Genomic DNA, 20,903 nt, shown 5'->3' with positions numbered 1-20,903 from the left:
CGGATACTACCAACATATATAACAGACATGTGTATCAACATAACAGCAAAACAAATGTGAAAATCGAACATACGTTAATCACAAGTTTAAAAAATAACGGTTATTTTTTGCCCAGTCCTCGTACCAATAGTGTTGGGATGGTTTGCAACTTTAAAAACGGAATTCTCGCGATACTGAAGAAAGCGTGCACTTTAATTCAATGTAGATAAGCGTTTTTCCTCCAACAGTTTAATGAAACCCAATTTTACCCACATCATTTTTCTCTTATATAAATGCTATTTGCAATACAATTGCCACACAACAACGACTATAAATCCCACATACAAAACAACAACAAAGTTATTCAATTTAACCAAAAAAAGTGAAACATTTCAAACACATCTATTATTAAGTAGATAAATTGCAATGGATTTTTTTTCTCAAAATTAAAAATGAGCAATTATAAATAATTTCTAGGTGTCCAAAAGCTTTAGAAAGAACATGTGATGTGATGTGATGTTGCAAAATATAATTGCAAGTGGGTGTTGCTTGGGTTGTTTATTTGGCTGGCATGACTAGAGGTGAGTCGTACGATCCACGTGTATGGAGGCCAATTGGCTTGAATCATGAATGAATGAATGAATGCATGAATGTTCTTCTTTGTTTCCGATACTTGTTTTTATTTTCTTTTTTGCCATGTACGATCAATCAATTTGATTTAATATAAATATAAAATTGTTTACTAATATTTGTTCTTCACTGCTTGAAATAAAAATGTAAATTTTTTTCATTTCTTTGTATAACAAAAATTAAGAAATGCTACAGATATGCAATTTTTCTTAAGAAAACGTTTTGTGTTTTTTTTCCAAAAAAAAAAAAAAAAAATAAACAAATAAATAAAAATAATTATTTGTGTAATATAAATTTCGATAATATTTTTTTGTTAATATTCTCAGTATTGAGACTAAGATAATTAATCCAATATTAGAATAAGGAAATTATATTATAATACCAAATGTAAATCATAATTAAATGCTAAGAACTTAAATAATGACAAATTCTTATGCTATTAAATAAAAAAACAAATTGTAAATGACTTAAAATAAAGAATAAATAATAAAATTATAAAACAGTAGCAAATTGTGGGAATAAAAATTAAGTTTGTATATCTTTTTTAAATTTTAAATTTTTTAATATTTTAATAGGTTTTCATGCATGTATATCATATTTAATTTATTTTTATTCCATCCATCATAGGATGGGGGCAGGGCTCCGAAGTGTAGTCCCCGGGTCGGAGTCGGAGTATTTAGCCGGAATCAGAGAGCGGTTTGGAGTCGGGGCTAACGAACCAAACTTCGACTACGGCTCAATAGTCCGACTTCGATTTCGACTCCGGCCTTAAAAAACTCGACTTCGGTCGAGCAGTTGGAAGTCATAACAAAACACGTCATGCAATATTTCAGCCAAATCGGATAGGAATTGCTCCCTGTAGAGGTTCAAGAAGTCAAGACCTCAGATCGGTTTATATGGCAGCTATATCGGGTTATGGACCGATTTGAACCATTCCTAATACAGGTGTTGGAAGTCATAACATAACAACTCATGCAAAGTTTCAGCTAAATCGGATAATAATTGCGTCCTCTAGTGGCTCAAGAAGTCAAGACCCCAGATAGTCTTATATGACAGCTATATGAGGTTGTAGACCGATTTCAACCATACTCAGCACAGTTGTTGAAGGTCGTAATAAAACTCCTCATGCAAAATTCGGATGAGAATTGAGCCCTCTAGAGGTTCAAGAAGTCAAGATCCAAAATCGGTTTATATGACAGCAATATCAGGTTATGGACCGACTTCAACCATACTTAACACAGTTGTTTGAAGTGATAAAAAAAACACCGAGTGAAAAATTTCAGTCAAATCGGATGAGAATTGCGCCCTGTAGATGCTCAAGAAGTCAAGACTCAAGATCGGTTTATATGACAGCTATATCAGGTTATGGACCGATTACAACCATACTCAGCACAGTTATTGGAAGTAATAAAACACCTCATGCAAAATTTCAGCCAAATCGGATGAGAATTGCGCCCTCTAGAGGCTCAAGAAGTCAAGATCACAGATCGGTTTATATGGCAGCTATAACAAAACGTGGACCGTCCCATTTACAATCCCAACCGACCTACACTAATAAGAAGTATTTGTGCAAAATTTCAAGCGGCTAGCTTTGCTCCTTCGTAAGTTAGCGTGCTTTCGACAGACAGACGGACGGACGGATGGACAGACAGGCGGCCAAGGCTAGTTCGAATTAAGATGTCATGACGATCAAGAATATATATACTTTATGGGGTCTTAGATGAATATTTCGAGGAGTTTCAAACAGAATGACGAAATTAGTATACACCTGTCCCATGGTGGAGGGTATAATAATCTTTATATCTACCATCACAGGATGGGGATATACTAATCTAGTCATTCCGTTTGTAACATTTCCAAAAATTGATGTGCGACACCATAAAGTATATACATATGTTCTGGATCGTCTCGACATTCTGAGTCGATCTAGACTGTCTGTCAATCCGTCTATCGAAATGACGATAGCGGTCCATAGCATAGCAAATAGAGATACGATAGCAGGTAGAGATAGCCGCTTAAAATTTTGCGCATATATTTCTTATTGATGTAGGTCGTTGGGGATTGCAAATGGGCCATATCGGTTCAGATTTGGATATAGCCCCCATATAAACCAATACCGCTATTTGACTTCTTCAGCCCTAGAAGCCTCAATTTTCATTCGATTTGGCTAAAGTTTGGAGCAAAGGCTTGAGTTAAAGCTTTTAAAATCCATGTAAAGTATGATCCCAATCGGTCTATAAACAGATGTAGCCCATACAAACCGATTCCCCTATTTGACATCTTGAGCCCCTAGAAGACTCAATTTTCGCACGATATAGCTGAAATTTAAAACAAAGATCTGTGTTTTGACTTTCGACATTCATGCCAAGTATGATCCGAATCGGTCGATAAACAGATATAGCCCCCATATAAGCCCATCTCTGGATTTGTCTTCTTGACTCCTTAGAAGCCTCAATTTTCATACGATATAGCTGAAATTTAAAACAAAGACTTGTGTTTTGATTTTCAACGTCCATGCCAAGTATGATCCCAATCGGTCTATAAACAGATATAGCCCCCATATAACCCATCTCTGGATTTGTCTTCTTGACTCCTTAGAAGCCTCAATTTTCATCCGATTGGGCTGAAATTTGGAACAAAGACTTGTGTTAAGGCTTTCAACATCCATGTCAAGTATGATCCCAATCGGTCTATACACAGATATAGCCCCCATAAAAACCCATCTCTGGATTTTTCTTCTTGACCCCTTAGAAGCCTCAATTTTCATACGATATAGCTGAAATTTAAAACAAAGACTTGTGTTTTGATTTTCAACGTCCATGCCAAGTATGATCCCAATCGGTCTATAAACAGATATAGTCGCCATATAACCCATCTCTGGATTTGTCTTCTTGACATCTTAGAAGCCTCAATTTTCATACGCTATAGCTGAAATTTAGAACAAAGACTTGTGTTTTGACTTTCAACGTCCATGGCCAAGTTTGATCCGAATTGGTCTATAAACAGATATAGCCCCCATATAAACCCATCTCTGGATTTGATTTCTTGAGCCCTTTTAAGCCAAAATATTCACCTGATTTGGCTGTAATTTAACCCAAAACCCTATCTTATGACTAACAACATCAGTGCCAAATTTTATTCGAATCTGTCAAGATGGTGATATTGGCTCCCCTAAGCACCGATATGGCTTCTTGAGGCCAAAATAACTCAAATACAAACTTAGTTAATAAGGGTAAATTTTTGGCGAAATCCATGGTGGTGGATACCCAAGATTCGGTCCGGCGGAACTTCTCCATCTTAAAGTGGGGAAATCTTATTTTCTGCACTTTACCTAGTCTATAGTCTTAGTTTTCCAGTTTGGGCAGTCTCTAACTACAAAGACTAGAAATAGTTCCTAAGAAGACTTGGTATAGTCTTGGATTAAATTTTAAATGTTAATATGCATTTTATTATGTTTTGTCTGTTGGCGCCCGGTTTTAGAACAACATTTATTTTTTTTAAATTAAATTTTTTTTGTTCAATTGCATTCGCTTTATTTGTGTGCATTTTAAATCATTTAGTTTTAAGTTTTTAATATTTAATCTTTATGTTTGACTCTGTAGCTTTTTCAATTTAATAAATTTTAGTAATTTTCGTATCTGATTTCCATTTTTTATAATTTTTTTTTAAATTTAAATTTTTTTTATTTTTTTCCCAAAAATTTATTTAGATAAAAAACTTTGAATATTACCCTTTAAGTTTGAATATATTATAAATAATTATTATTTTTTAACTCAATTTGTATTCCCACTACTTTGCATACAAAAGAAAAAACAAAAACAATAAAGAATAAAATAAAAATGTTCGAATAAGACTTACCTTCGAAAAAAATCGATGCAATCGATGGATGAATATGGGTGGAAGGACACACAGGTGGTTGGCGGTCCAACACCTTCCGATGGGCGTCAATGAAAGCTTTTGTTTTGTTTTTACTTTGCGCTAATAAATATGTTCAGAGGGTATAGGGACAAAAATCAATACATATAGCTGTTATTACATACATATCTCGCCTTGCCTATCTGAACTCAAATAAAGGACATGCCAAATAGGGACGGACAACGGAGAAGACGACGGCACACATTTGACCAATGTTGAATTCATATGTCCTCGACCACTGAGATACCACCAGCTGTGTTCACTCATATCAAATTGTTAGCTTAAACTTCAAAGCGAACACAGGGGTATCCCGGCAGTAAAGGTATGTTAAAATAAAAACACACACATACAGATTGACTTTTCTTTTGCTGGCGATGACGAACTATCCAATTTGGGGCTTATGTGTGTGTGTGTGAGAGAGATTTCAGTTTAACAGCCAAAAGCTCTTATGCTATTCGCCTTGTCTGTAGCAATAGCAGCAGCATGGGCGAGACAAGGCCAATTTAGTTTAAAAATGAGCTTTGCTTCTTAGCAAAGACAAGAACCTTTATAGATACTATTTGTCTGTCCTCTGTTTAATGGCTAAAGCTTTTGCTCTGGTGGAAAGAGGAAAAGCTTTTTCACTCATTTCACCAGGTAGTTTTTTTTTAATTTCTATCGTATGATTATTGTTTTTGCTTTATTTTCACTTTATAAATTAATAACTGCATACCTTGTGTTTGCTGCTTTCGATTATTATAGTTTTTTCTTCTTCTTCTTCTTCGTTGGCAATTACATATATGCATACATATACATATACATACATATACCTATGCATTTTTAGCACTTTTAATAAATATTCGTATTAATTGAAAATAATTAAGTCTTGTGAATTTTTCTTCTTCTTGATTTTTATGTGTATGTGTGTGTGTTTGGTAATGCATTCACAGGTAAAGCGTTTTGTTTTGTTGCTAACTGAAAATATACCAAAAAAAATGTTGTTTCAATTGAATTCATAAAAGGAAATGGTCTAAAAAATAATGAAACATTGTAAAAATTTTAAACATTATAGGTATACAAATTATTGGTAGTTATTTTTAAATATTGAAAAATCGCACTTGATTATTAATGGACACGTGTTATACGCTCAAGACAACTTTTGGTGATTTTGGCCTTGTTGAAACAGAAAGACAATAATTTAAAAATTTATCGACATATATCATTAATATAGTCCCCTGAATTGTACACCGAGAGAAGAATGACATTATATCAGTGTATTTATTCATGCAGAGTTACATTATATATAGTATTTTGCAAATATGTATATATTTCGACATGGGAAATTGGCAGATTGCTATTCAGCTGGGAATGTTCGGTAGAGACTTAATTATGAAATTTTTGTGGCAGATCTTTACTTTCGGTCATATACTCATATACTGGAGACCACCGTAGCGCAGTGGTTAATATGTCCGCCTAAGACCCTGAACACCTGGATTTTAATCCTTGCAAAAAGGAGGTCCCTATCATTGAGTTTAATATTTAATCGAAAGGTTCATTGATTTGTGAAAAGTTTGCCCCAGTTCCATAATGGAATGTTCATGGGCAAATTTTCAAATTTTTTTTCAAAAAAAAACGGCAGATATCGTAGGGCTATTAAAATAACTTTTGTTTGCACTCTTATAAAGTAACATGAAAACAAACATTTGATATGCAAATTCGGATTGGGATGCTTAAGGGGACAGCCCCACCCCTAAAGCCCGCCAAATATATATAAAGGCTGATCATGATAAAATGAGACTGAAAGTTTATTTGAGAAGTGAATAAATCTGATATTCAATTGAGGGACCAGGTATAGAGGCCGCCTTGATGTTTGATGTTTTAAAAATTCAGGTTTATGAAAATACTCAGTTTTAAGTATAAATTGTTTAATTGTATTTTATGAATATGGGTACCTGAATACAAAATTAAGCTTGCTGAATTTGCTAATATGATTGTCCATAAATTTACACATGTATTTGAACAATTTGATTTGCAGAATGGTGCAAAGTAAAGGGTGATTTTTTTGAGGTTAGGATTTTCATGCATTAGTATTTGACAGATCACGTGGGATTTCAGACATGGTGTCAAAGAGAAAGATGCTCAGTATGCTTTGACATTTCATCATGAATAGACTTACTAACGAGCAACGCTTGCAAATCATTGAATTTTATTACCAAAATCAGTGTTCGGTTCGAAATGTGTTCATTCACCGTTCAGCGATGAGGCTCATTTCTGGTTGAATGGCTACGTAAATAAGCAAAATTGCCGCATTTGGAGTGAAGAGCAACCAGAAGCCGTTCAAGAACTGCCCATGCATCCCGAAAAATGCACTGTTTGGTGTGGTTTGTACGCTGGTGGAATCATTGGACCGTATTTTTTCAAAGATGCTGTTGGACGCAACGTTACGGTGAATGAACACATTTCGAACCGAACACTGATTTTGGTAATAAAATTCAATGATTTGCAAGCGTTGCTCGTTAGTAAGTCTATTCATGATGAAATGTCAAAGCATACTGAGCATCTTTCTCTTTGACACCATGTCTGAAATCCCACGTGATCTGTCAAATACTAATGCATGAAAATCCTAACCTCAAAAAAATCACCCATTACTTGCTGAATTAAAGAATTTTTGGATGAATTAATTGCACCTGCAGTACCAAAAAAAATTCATAGCTGAAAATTAGAATAAGCTTGCAAAACTGCCTAATTTGGCTTCTATAGACTTTTTATCTACGTAGAGATAAATTTTCATCATAAATGTAATAATCTGGTTTCACGACCTTTTGTTCATAAATATTATGAAAATATTAATTATATGAATCGTAGATTGCAATGCAAATTTGCCAATGAACATTCAATTAAGGAAGAGGGGCAAACTTCTTCCATATCAATGAGTGCTGTCCGACTCATTTTTAAGCTTAATGATGAGGGGACTCCTCCGTACCGCGTGCCGTAGGGCGATACCTCTTTGTGGAGAAAGTTTTTACGTGGCTGCCATACCACATGGTACAGAGCCTCACAAATATCGCCAGCATTAGGAGGGGATAACCACCGCTGAAAAATTTTCTGATGCTCTCACCGGGATTCGAGCCCAGGCGTTCAGCGTAATAAGCGGACATGCTTGCCTTTGCGCTACGGTGGCCATGAATCATATTTTTTCATATATATACACTCATAGAAATTTGTTAGTAAAAAACCGCAAAAATTTTTGGTGAAAAGGCAGAAAGTCTGCTGAAAATGGGACAGCAGTAAATTATTGCTAAAACAGCAAAACATATAACCAGCATTAGGAAGGGATAATCACCGCTGAAAATGTTTCTAATGCTCTCACCGGGATTCGAACCCAGGCGTTCAGCGTAATAAGCGGACATGCTGGCCTTTGCGCCACGGTGGCCATGAATCATATTTTTTTCATATATATACACTCATAGAAATTTGTTAGTAAAAAACCGCAAACATTTTTGCTGAAACAGCAGAAAGTATGCTGAAAATGGCACAGCAGTAAATTGTTGCTAAAACAGCAAAACATATAACCAGCATTAGGAGGGGAGGGGATAACCACCGCTGAAAATGTTTCTTATGCTCTCGCCGGGATTCGAAACCAGGCGTTCAGGGTTATAAGCAGACATGCTGACCTTTGCGCCACGGTGGCCATGAATCATATATATAAACTCATAGAAATTTGTTAGTAAAAACAGCAAAAATGTTTGCCGAAACAGCAGAAAGTCTGCTTGAAAATGGGACAGCAGTAAATTGTTGCTAAAACAGCAAAACATATAACCAACATTAGGAGGGGATAATCACCGCTGAAAATGTTTCTGATGCTCTCGCCGGGATTCGAAGTCAGGCGTTCAGGGTTATAGGCGGACATGCTAGCCTTTGCGCATCGGTGGCCATGAATCATATTTTACTCATATATATATACTCATAGAAATTTGTTTGTAAAAAAAGCAAAAATGTTTGCTGAAATAGCAGAAAGTCTGCTGAAAATGGGACAGCAGTAAATTATTGCTAAAAAAGCAAAACATATAACCAGGATTAGGAGGAGATAACCACAGCTGAAAATGTTTCTGATGCTCTCGCCGGGATTCGAAGTCAGGCGTTCAGGAAAATTTTGCACAAATATTTCTTATTAGTGTAGGTCGGTTTGGGATTGTAAATGGGCCAAATCGGTCCATGTTTTGATATAGGCGCCATATAAACCGATCTTGGGTGTTGACTTCTTAAGCCTCTAGAGGGCGCAATTCTCATCCGATTTGACTGAAAGTTTGTGTTTTGAACTGTGCTTATTATAATTCAAATCGGTTCATAACCTGATATAGCTGCCATATAAACCGATCTTGGCTCTTGACTTCTTGAGCCTCTAGAGAGCGCAATTCTCATACAATTTGGCACAAATTTTGTATAACGGCTTCTTCTATGGCCTTCAGCATACGCAATACGGTCTGAATCGATCAATAGCTCGATACAGCTCCCTTATAAACCGATCTCCCGATTTTGCTTCTTGAGCCCCGAATCGGACTATAACTTGATATAGCTCTTCCTCCTCCTCCTTATTCATTATTCTTTGTTTGCCTTAAAAGAGATACTGCGCAAAGAACTCGACAGATGCGATCCATGGTGGAGAGTATATAAGATTCGGTCAGGCCAAACTTAGCACGCTCTTACTTGTTCTTTCTGTGCGGGTATATTTTCTAGTTTGCTAGCTGAAAATAAACTTGCTGAAATTTGAAAAACTTGCTTGAAAAAATCAAAGCAAATTATTTATAGTAATCTAACTTTCTGCGTTCAGAGTTTTAATGTGGGTATGGTGGCTTCGATTCCCACAAGAGGTTTTGGTCTGTCACTGCTGTGGTATCATTTTTACTTTACTTTGATTTGCTACGACAGAACATTTGTCCCATTTGCCGAATTCAGAATAGCCTTCCAAGCGCCTGGATCTTCTGCGCTCCTTCTATAATCTCTAACACCAAGTTTCGATATGTCTCCCACTACTTGAACTTTCGGGCTTTCGTGATCGCCTTCACTGGCATTTTTAGAAATCAAAAGAAATCATATGGTCGGCCTAACTGGTAGCGTGCTCTTCTTTCTAGTGCGGGGGCCGTGGTTACGATTTCCTCTGGTCTGTCACAACTGTGGTATTACAATTGAAGCCTATATTTGTTTGTAGACCTTTGGGTAGGATTGGTTGTGGGTAGTGGAGGATATAAACGTACTTCACAAACAACACTCAAACAAGTAAAAAGATATTGAGTTCGGCCGGGTCGAACTTTGGATACCCACCACCACGGGTATATATGTAAACCGACTATCGTCAAAATCCGGTGAAAAATGCATACCTTATGCACCATAGCAGCTATATCGAAATATGTTCCGATTTGGACCAAATACTAATAAGTACAAGTCATTGTTCAATTGTGTAAAACAAAATATTTGTCTATTTTGTAGCTGTATCTAAAAATACACCGATGTGAACCATATACGACGCAGATGTCGAAAAGTCCAATATAAGTCACTATGTCAAATTTCAGCGAAATCGAATTATAAATGCACCTTTTATGGGGCCAAGACTTTAAATCGAGATATCGGTCTATATGGCAGCTATATCCAAATCTGGACCGATTTGAACCAAGTTGCAGAAAAATGTCACAGAGCCTAACACAATTCACTGTCCCAAATTTCAGCAAAATCGGGCAATAAATGAGACTTTTACAGGCCCAAAACCTTAAATCGAGAGATCGGTCTATATGGCAGCTGTATCAAAATCTGAACCAATCAGGGCCAAATTGAAAATAAAAATTCGGCGACATTGGACTATAAATGAGCCTTTTATGGCCCCAACACCTTAAATCGAGAGATCGCTTTATATGGCAGCTATATCCAAATCTGAACCAAACCGATTGCTATCCAAACCTGGATATAGCTGCCATGTGGCTTTTATGGGCCTAAGATCTAAGAAGATAAGATGGTCGGTGTGATGCAAACGGAATGACAAAATGAATATACGCCCATCCTTCGGTGGTTAGTATAAAAAGCGTATCGTATTCGAGATAATTTATCACTACTCGCTTCTAGATGGCGTTACAGTATGACTGAAAACCACTTTTGCTGTTGTTATTTGTGCTTTAAGTTTTAATCCCACCAAACATTTGAAACAAAATTAAATAATTTCTTCTAAGCTATGATAATACCACACCAATGTAAGGAAAGAAAGTGAAAAGTTTTCCGTTTGTTTCTCATTTTAGACGACGGAAAAGCAAAGCCAGAGATCACAACACACCAATCACTGTGGGATGAGTTTCATCATTGGTTAGTGGACTTATTTAACCACATTAGGTGTGGAGGCTTCAAGGTGCATACACTGGTAGGTAGTACTAATATCGAATATACTGACACCTATCACACTATCTGTTATAGTCATGGACTGGTTTTCCATACGACTAAAATTGCTTTCATGGCATACTCATGTTAATTAAGCATCGTTTGGAAGTGGTATTGATGGCTTCAAACACTAGACAACGGCAGTGACTGTTGCTCCATGTGTTCAGGTTCGTATCCCGGCTGGGCTCTGCCAAATTTTTATTTACAAGTTTTTATACCCTTCACCATAGGATGGGGGTATACTAATTTCGTCATTCTGTTTGTAACACCTCGAAATATGCGTCTGAGGCCCCATAAAGTATTTATAATCTTAATCGTCATGAAGTTTTAAGTCGATTTAGCCATGTTCGTCCGTCTGTCCGCCCGTCCGTTCGTCTGTCGAAAGCCCGCTTACTTTCGAAAGAGTAAAGATAGCCGCTTGAAATTTTGCACAAATACCTTTTATTACTGTAGGTCGGTTGGAATTGTAAATGGGCCAAATCGGTCCATGTTTTTATGTAGCTGCCATATAAACCGATCGGGGATCTTGACTTCTTGAGCCTCTAGAGGAAGCAATTCTCGTCCAATTTGACTGAAAATTTGCACGTGGTGTTTTGGTATCACTTCCAACAGCTGTGCTTAGTATGGTTCAAATCAGTTCATAATCTGATATAGCTCTCCTATAAGCCGATCTTGGGTCTTGACTTCTTCAGCTTTTATAGGGCGTAATTCTTATCCGATTTGGCTGAAATTTTGCACGTGATGTTTTGGTGTCACCTGCAACCACTGTGCTAAGTACGTTTAAAATCGGTTAATAACCTCGTATAGCTGCCATATAAACCGACTTTGGATCTTGATTTCTTGAGCCGCTAGAGGGCGCAATTCCCATCCGATTTGGTTGAAATTTTGCATGAGGTGTTTTGTTATGACTTCCAACAACTGTGCTTATTTTGGCGCAAATCGGTACATAATCTGATATAGCTGCCATATAAACTTGACTTCTTGAGCCTCTAGAGGGCGCAGTTAATATTCGGCTTCTCTCATGACCTTCATATATGTATGCACATATTATTTTGTGATCTTTTGGAAGTTGTATTGACGATTTCGAAAGCTAGACAACGGCAGTGACTGTTGCTCCATGTGTTCAGGTTCGTATCCCGGTTGGGCTCTGACGAATTTTTGTGTTCCAGTTTTTTTCTCTTAACTTTTTTTGAAATTTCAAAAACTATTATAAAATATTCAATTTATAGCAGCATTAAATTTACAAAGTAGCAGCAGATCAGTGTTTGTAAACCCAAAAGTGATATGAAACTACTTTTTGGGTATTTTTTTTTAACACATTGAAAGTTATGTTCTGCTTTTCTTAGCCCGGTTATATTTATTTGTTATATTTTAAGCTCTGTAGACCTTAGTTTTGCACATTTAGTATGTTTAGTCACTATTTTAAAAATCTGGCATTGAAAAAGCTGTGTTAGTTTGAACACATGGGTGTCTTTTCAATTTTTTTTATTTTTTTTTTTTAAGTTTTAAATTTTATGGCAATCAAATTTATGTGAGTCATATTCAATTAACATTTTCCATAGATTGTCCATCAAAATGTATACAACCTCATAACACTGTTCTTACTTGGTTTTGGGATTATCCTGTATTATTTTCCAAGGATTGTTACACTTTACACCATCAAATGTCTTTCGCTGTTGCTGTTAAGCTAACACTGAATCAATGTTGTCGTTGTCCTTGCCCAAGAAGAAGGGGCAACAAGTGTGCGGCAACCCCCCCCCCCCCCCCCCCAAAAAAAAAAAAAGGCCAAAGAGGCAATGATGAGCAAATGAAGCAAAGCAAAAGCCAAAATCACCAAAGACAGCGTAAGTAGTAGAATGATGATGAATAGCACAAAACGGCACAACAAAGTGAAAATAATGAAGAAAAAACAAAAACAACAACAACAAAACGCTTTAGAAACCATTTTTTAATGCTTGAATGCTTTTCTTCGTATATATTTTTTGTGTAGTTCTCTTTTGTTTGATTGAATGAATGAACGAACGCAGGGAACAATTATTAATTATTCAAGAATGCAGTCATGTAACACACCATAGTCCTTAGTTGACCTTCAAAAGTTTTCAAAAAAAAAAAAAAAAAAAAACAAGTAAATAAAGTTGCTTTGCTTCTGGGTGTTCCATATTTCTATGAAACTTTTTTCCTTTAAGGGTTTTAAAAACAAAAAAAAACTTTTGATGACGTGTGTTTTTTCTTTTTTTTTCAATTAAAAATTCACTTGCAATATTGTTTTTGTTTTGTGTTATAATTTTTATTTATAGCTGTATATTATTTTTAACACTTGAGTTTTTTTTTTCATTGTTGCTTTTTGTAGCCACCATAAGTATCCAAAATAAATTTAGGAAACAAAAAAAAAAAAAACACCGAAAATCTATTCTAATACACACGGCATCAACACCTGTATGGTGCTGATGCCACAAAGGCTTTGTTCATCTGGATACATTGTGGAGTTGATGAGCCATCCAAAGATAGGCACAGGCAGCAGGATTTGTTTTTGTTCACAAGGACGAATGATGCCAGGATACACAGACATTACAAAAACAAAAAAACATTCTCACACACACACACACACGTATGTATGTATATATACATAGCAAATAAAATGGCAAGTGTGGTTCTTTATGGGTTGGTGTGTGTTTTATTTACTTAAACGTGTACATATACATGTGTGTGTGTGTATGTGTATGTGTATGTGTGAATATTAAAGCCACCTACACTTTATGTCCAGATTGGAAAAGCAAAATTGATTTTCCCAAATAATGAAATACCACAACACCGAAAGCTTTTTCAGGAACTCTAAAATGCTCTCAAGAGTCATGTCAAAGAAAGTCTGAGAGTTTTTTGTATTTTTGCGCTCTTTGAGTTTTAGAGAATTTCTGTTTTTTATTTTCACAATTCACTTTCTTTGAGGAGGGTTTTTTTTCTACATCTAAGTTAAGGACTTGCTCAATTACTTGCGGAAGTATTTCTCTCTTTCTGCTTTTGGATTTGTGAGAGGGAGTCCTTTTAGGTATTTTACTTTTGTTTTTTATACTCACTTGCTTTATTTTGGCTTACTCTCTCTCTCTCTTCTATGGCCTTTTGGTTTGGCAATGGTTCCACTTGCACTTTCAGTTTTACTTTCATTTTCCGATTGCAAAAACCACCCAATTGGCATTTCCCCATACAGCCTAACCTTTTGTTGATTGGTGGAACCAGGAGAAAGGGAAGGAGGGAGAAGGACATAAGCATCTCCCCGCGAAACAGTTTCAGGTTCAAGTGCAGTTGCGCAGTTGCCTTGGCTGGGCAGTCAACACTCCTCCTTTTGCACTTTCGCATAAACGTTTGACATTAAATTGCATTTCTGGTTTGGGGCCAGCATCAGAGCATCAGCCCTCATAATCGCCTTGATATTGGCTGGGATGAATGCTGGGCGGCGGTGGTGTGGGGGCCAATGGTGCAGCACCAACTCTCCTGTAAATTAACCCACATCGTTTATATTGGCTAAGTTACGTTGAGACGTTTGGTACCTACACTATGACTAAGGACATCATTTCAGGCGGTACGGGGGTGTTTACCACCAATACCCGTAGCGGATGGTGGGGTGAGTTTTTCGTTTTCGATTTTCTGGTTTGTTTGCATAGAGCCATCATTATTTTAACAGAGGCCTTAATGAGTTGCTGTCGTCATTGAGTACACATTGACATATGTTTGCAACGGTGTTTGTTGTTGTATATGCACACATATATACACACATACTCGTGCGTATCTATGTATGTTTGAGTGTATAGTAACTATATTTTATTTCTCTTTATGTCTCTGTTTGGGTAAGTATCGTGTCCGGGTGTGCGATTGTATTTGATTTTGTAGTTATTAAGTTAGCAGCCATGTTTTCCATATCCGCCGCTTCCGTTTCGTTTCGTTCTGTCGCACACTTTGATTGTAAATCGAATTTTCATTTCATTGCTTCATGGTGACGTGTGGCATATTTTCAATTACTTTCGCCCAAGTGCAAAGTAAATCTAGAAGGAAAAGAGAAAAGAATAAAGAAAATATGAAAAATAAAATATAATGAATAATAATTAAGTTGTACGAGAATATTGAAATTTGTAATAGACAATTTAAAATAAAAATGAATTACAACTGCGAAGAAATATTGCTAAGAAAAAGGATTTCTCCCTAGTGTTTCTCTTAAATTTAATACAAGAAAAAGGGTGTTCCGAGATTTTGAAGCAAGGCCTATGGTAATCATAATTTAAGACCAAAAACTTTGAATTTCTATATTAGTAACTACTAATTTTCCCATAAACATTCCATGAAGGAACAGGGGATAGTTCTCTCATATCAATGAGTGCAGTACGATTGAAGTTTAAACTAAAAAATAAGGGGAATTCGTTTCCATGTCGTCGTGCTCTATAGCGACACCACTTGGTATAGAAGTTTTATCATGGCAGAATGGCACATAAATTTAGCCAGCATTAGTAAGGAGAATTTGTACACTCTTCACTTCTACTCTGCCCTGTGGACAAAAATAAAACTGTTTGTAGAGATATTAAACAACAGGAATATGTAATGCTAATAACAAGTAAAAGAGTGCTAAGTTCCGCCGGGCCGAATCTTATATACCCTCCACCATTGATCGGATTGGTCGAGTTCTTTCCCGGTATCTCTTTTTAGACAAACAAAGGGTAAAAGAAAAAAATTGCTATGCTTATTGAATTGAGAATTGGAGACCACAGTAGAAGTCTGTGTGTAAAATTTCAGCGAAATCGAATAAGAATTAGTCCTTTTAGGGGCTCAAAAAGTAAAATAGGGAGATCGGTTTATAGGGGAGCTGTATCAGGCTGAAGATATCCATTTAATATCCATATATGAGTCAAAATGTCTAAGGTGCCATCCCTCCCCTAATGAGAACATTACTCTAACGAAGAACATTACCACTAGAGAGGTGGCAAATTCTCACACATCAATGAAAGCTTTCCGATTCAAGTTTAAACTCAATTATAAGGGACCTTTTTTTATAGCCGAGTCCCCCGGCACTGCGGGTGCGAGGAAAATTTGTTAAACGACTATGCATGGCATTGTATCTCGCAAATGCCGCCAACATTAAGAGGAGATAAACACCGCTTTGTCCGATGTTTTCGACAGGATTCGAACGCGTTCAGCGTTATAGGCATCAGCATTCAGGGCGAAGTGTCTCCACCCTAAACAGATATAAGAGATTTAAATAAGGCGCAGTGGGCCCGGTTCGGCTAGTCTTCCATATAAACCGCCTCTAGAGGGCGCAATTCTTATCCCACTTGGTTGAAATTTTGCACAATGACTTCTACTATGGTCTCCAATATCCTGATATAGCTCCAATAGCATGAAAATTTTTATCGATTATCATTTGTTTGCCTATAAAGAGATATCGGGCAAGGAACTTGAGAAATGTGATCCAGGGTGAAGAATAATACTGGCAAACAGATGCTACTTTGGACTAAGTAAGCAGTTTAGAAACAAAGTCACCTCTCGACAGAAGAAGATTACACTATACAAGACACTGATGCTACCCGTGCTGTTATATGGTTCTGAAGCATGGGTACTTGTGAAAGCAAATGAGGCAGTGTTTGGAGTATTTGAGAGAAAGATTCTTCGTAAAAAATTTGGACCAGTTTGCGTTAATGGAGGATATAGGCGACATATGAACCAAGAGCTGTATGAGCTAAATGACAAAGTTAGCATAGTTACACGCATCAAAATACAACGGCTGCGTTGGCTAGGTCATGTTGTCAGAATGGATGAGGAAGCTCTGGCAAAGAAGTCTTTTGAAGGCAAACACGGTGGTACACGCAAATCGGGAAGACCAAAAGCTCGATGGAAAAATCAAGTGGTGGGAGACACCTCGAAACTTGGTGTCAGAGATTTTAGAATGAGCGCAGAAGATCTAGGCGCTTGGAACGCTATTCTACGTTCGGCTAGTGGAACAAATATTCTGTCATAGCCAATTAAAAAAAAAAGTTCCATGGTGGAGGGAATACAACATTCGGCCCGGCTGAACTTTACACGTTTTTATTTGTTTTATTAAATCTACATTGTTTGTTCGTATATAGTTGGCCAGCTTCAATATTTTCATCAAGTTTTAAATTGCAATAAAATAATTCAAAATATTTTGCCGTAATATAAACATATGTAAATTTTTTTTTTAAATTTCCATTTCCGCCACCTTTCACCCACTGCATTCAGTAAATGTATTACAATTTCTTTTGTTTCATATTAGAATTTATTTATATTCACTATTCTATAATGAATTGATTTCCATTTTGATTAAACCAATATTAAGGGCACACTATTTCTTGCAGGCACCTGCTTTCCCCCACTATCTATCTTGTGATAAGAGACAAAGCTTAATAAACTGCTGGACTTTGTTCTGCATCAGCTGCAGTATTTTGAGCAGAACGACCTCTGTGACCATTAAACAACACTGTGAAATGTTGCTGTTTGCTGGGTTATTGTGTAATTTACAATACAATGCCAATTAAGTTGTTATCACTGCCATCAGCGGCAAAAAGAAAGGAAAAGATTATGTTTGGGAGGGGAAAAACATTTGCATTTGTTCATAAATTGCTAACAAAAAAAAAAAAAAATTACACACAAAACATTGCGCTATTACAATTAAACAAAACACAACGAAACAAAAGGCACACTCAGCATTTATTGCATACCAATTGCATGGCTAATTGAATGGATATTTCTCTCGATTGCAAATTAACTCTAATTAGTTATGATCGAATGAACGTGATTTTTCACAACAACATTGTATAATGTGCAATTTCATGTGATGTTGTTGTTGTTGTTATTGTTGTTCTTGCTGTTGGTTCATGCAATTTAATTTATGGCAAAATAGTTGCCGTCATTATTCTGAACGCCTAGGGTGTGGGTATCATTTAGAGTTCATTGACAGGCATTGTTACAATTCCCAGGGCGGAAATAAACGCCTGTTACGTATTGAAGGCATTGCAAATTTTTTGCATATTCTTTACGCCTTCAACGCATTGCACCCATATCTACAATAATTTGAAATGCAATGGGAAACAAACATTAAATAAATTTAAAAAAAAATCCAAATTGCTGAATAGAATTCTTAGGTTTGGATTACAATGACCTAAATACTGTTTTAGAAATTTTGTTGTTTTTTTTAGGATATTAACAATACTAGAAAATCAAAAACTTGAATAGAATAGGAAATTGTTTATTTTTAGAAATTGATTTATATTAACAAAAATATGCCATAAGTTTCGCTACCCCCTACAATGGCATTTGTGAGATAATTGTTTAAATATGTTGAAGTTGATGCCCAGAGGATCAAGACATACAGATCGTGAAATCTCCTCAGATTTACATTACATTCATTGTTTAAAGTATTTGTCATCTACTTTCTTCAACATATCATAAAGGCACCACATGGGATAAAATGTTATAAAAGACTTACAGTATTGAATCAAACAAATTTTGTGTGCAAAGTTTCACTCAACTCTTAAAGATCTTTCATTGGAGTCATATTGGGTTGCCCAAAAAGTAATTGCGGATTTTTTAAAAGAAAGTAAATGCATTTTTGATAAAGCTTAGAATGAACTTTAATCAAATATACTTTTTTTACACTTTTTTTTCTAAAGCAAGCTAAAAGAAACAGCTGATAACTGACAGAAGAAAGAATGCAATTACAAAGTCACAAGCTGTGAAAAAATTTGTCAACGCCGACTATATGAAAAATTCGCAATTACTTTTTGGGCAACCCAATATTTCCCCCTCATCAAGCATAATGGCAATTTTGAGATTTTGTGAGGGTGGTGGTGAGTGAACCCCCAGACATTTACCTCTGAAGAATAATATTATGGAGGCCACCGTAGCGCAGAGGTTTGCAATTCCGCCTATGACGCTGAACGCCTGAGTTCGAATCCTGGCGAGACAATCAGACAAAAATGTTCAGCAGTGGTTTTCCCCTCCCAATTCTGGTAACATTTGTGAGGTACTTTGCCATGTAAAACTTCTCTCCAAAGAGGTGTTGTACTGCGGCACGCCGTTCGGACTCGGCTATAAAAAGGAGGCCACTTATCATTGAGCGTAAAACTTGAATCGGACTGCACTCATTGATATGTGGAATGTTCATGGGCAAAATTTGCAATTTGCTATAATATGATCAGATTTGTACTCTCAAAGAGTCCATTAAAGTCCAAGATCGGTCGACATATCCTGTTGGGGAGTTTATGGCGGAGGATAGGTCCCCTATACTTATAACTTCAAATTGACAATTCTGAAAATAGAGTAAAGGAGAAGGGTCCCATACCTTTGGATATTAAATATAAAATACTCTATTTTCATGGAGATGCTAAACTTGCCGAACTGTCTTAACACTTAACGGTGATAAGTCATCATAAATACAAAGAAAACAAGTAAGAGCGTGCTAAGGTCGGCTGGGCCGAATCTTATATATCTTCCACCAGTTCAGTTGCGGTACCCTCCACCAATGCCAGTTCTATGCGCGGTATCTCTTTTTAGGCAAACAAAGAATATTGAATAAGAAATGCTATTGGAGCTATATCAAATTATAGTCCGATTCGGACCATTAATGAATGCAGGACATTGTATTGGGTTGCCCAAAAAGTAATTGCGGATTTTTCATATAGTCGGCGTTGACAAATTTTTTCACAGCTTGTGACTCTGTAATTGGATTTTTTCTTCTGTCAGTTATCAGCTGTTACTTTTAGCTTGCTTTAGAACAAAAGTGTAAAAAAAGTATATTTGATTAAAGTTCATTCTAAGTTTTATTAAAAATGCATTTACTTTCTTTTAAAAAATCCGCAATTACTTTTTGGGCAACCCAATAGAAGTCATTGTGTAATATTTCAGTTCATTCGGATAAGAATTGCGCCTTGTAGGGGCTCAAGAAGCTAAGTCGTGAGATAGGTTTATATGGGAGCTTTATCAAGCTTTTGATCGATTCTGACCACGTGGAAGGTCATGAGAGAAGTCGTTGTACAAAATTTCAGCCAAATCGAATGAGAATTGCGCCATCTAGAGGCTGAATAAGTCAAGATCCATGATCGGTTTATATGGCAGCTATATCAGGTTCTATACCGATTTACGCTATACTTAGCACATTTATTGGAAGTCCTAACAAAACATCTCATGCAAAATTTCAGCCAAATCGGAGGAGAATGGCGCGCTCTATTGGCTTAAGAAGTCAAGATCCAAGATCGGTTTATATGACAGCTATACCAGATTATGAACCGACTTGAATCATACTTAGCACAGTTGTTGGAAGTAATACCAAAACACTACGTGCAAAATTTCAGTTTTGTTTTAGTTTCATCGGACGAGAATTGCGCCCTCAAGTGGCTCATGAAGTCTAGACCCATGATCAGTTTATATGGCAGCTATATCAGGTTCTATACCGATTTACGCCATACTTAGCACATTTGTTGGAAGTCCTAACAAAACATCTCATGCAAAATTTCAGCGAATTCGAATGAGAATTGCGCGCTCTATTGGCTCAAGAAGTCAAGATCCAGGATCGGTATATATGACAGCTATACCAGATTATGAACCGATTTGAATCATACTTAGCACTTGGATAAGATAACAAAACACTACGTGCAAAATTTTAGTTTAATCGGATGAGAATTGCGCCCTCTAGAGGCTCAAGAAGTCAACTCCCATGATCAATTTATATGGCAGCTATATCCGAATATGGACCGATTTGAACCATACTCAGCGCAGTTGTTCGAAGTGCCAAAAAAAGTCGTGCAAAATTTCAGTCAAATCGGATAGGAATTGCGTCCTCTAGAGGCTTAAGAAGTCAAGACCCAAGATCGGTTTATATGGCAGATATATCAAAACATGGACCGATTTGGCCCATTTACAATACCAACCGACCTACACTAATAAAAGTATTTGCGCAAAATTTCAAGCGGCTAGCTTTACTC

At 36.5% G+C, this 20,903-nt stretch overlaps 1 long non-coding RNA gene across 5 annotated transcripts in view; it reads right to left on the bottom strand.

Moving 5' to 3' along the window:
• Positions 1 to 4,933: 4,933 nt before the first annotated feature.
• LOC106082221 (uncharacterized) overlaps positions 4,934 to 20,903 on the bottom strand; it is a 119,563-nt gene continuing 103,593 nt past the window's right edge. For 4 of the 5 annotated variants that reach the window (XR_001220463.2, XR_001220461.2, XR_001220462.2 and 1 more), the window contains 2 exons: positions 14,473 to 14,960; positions 14,248 to 14,412 (listed from right to left, as the gene is read on the bottom strand). This is a non-coding gene — a long non-coding RNA (uncharacterized LOC106082221). Of the gene's footprint in view, positions 5,479 to 13,997; positions 14,413 to 14,472; positions 14,961 to 20,903 lie in introns of those variants that run through there. The other variant, XR_009397427.1, reaches the window with a different exon arrangement.

The sequence above is a fragment of the Stomoxys calcitrans genome, chromosome 2 (genome assembly GCF_963082655.1).
Source record: "Stomoxys calcitrans chromosome 2, idStoCalc2.1, whole genome shotgun sequence".
Taxonomy (NCBI): domain Eukaryota; kingdom Metazoa; phylum Arthropoda; class Insecta; order Diptera; family Muscidae; genus Stomoxys; species Stomoxys calcitrans.
This window is presented reverse-complemented; position numbering and strand designations above follow the sequence as displayed.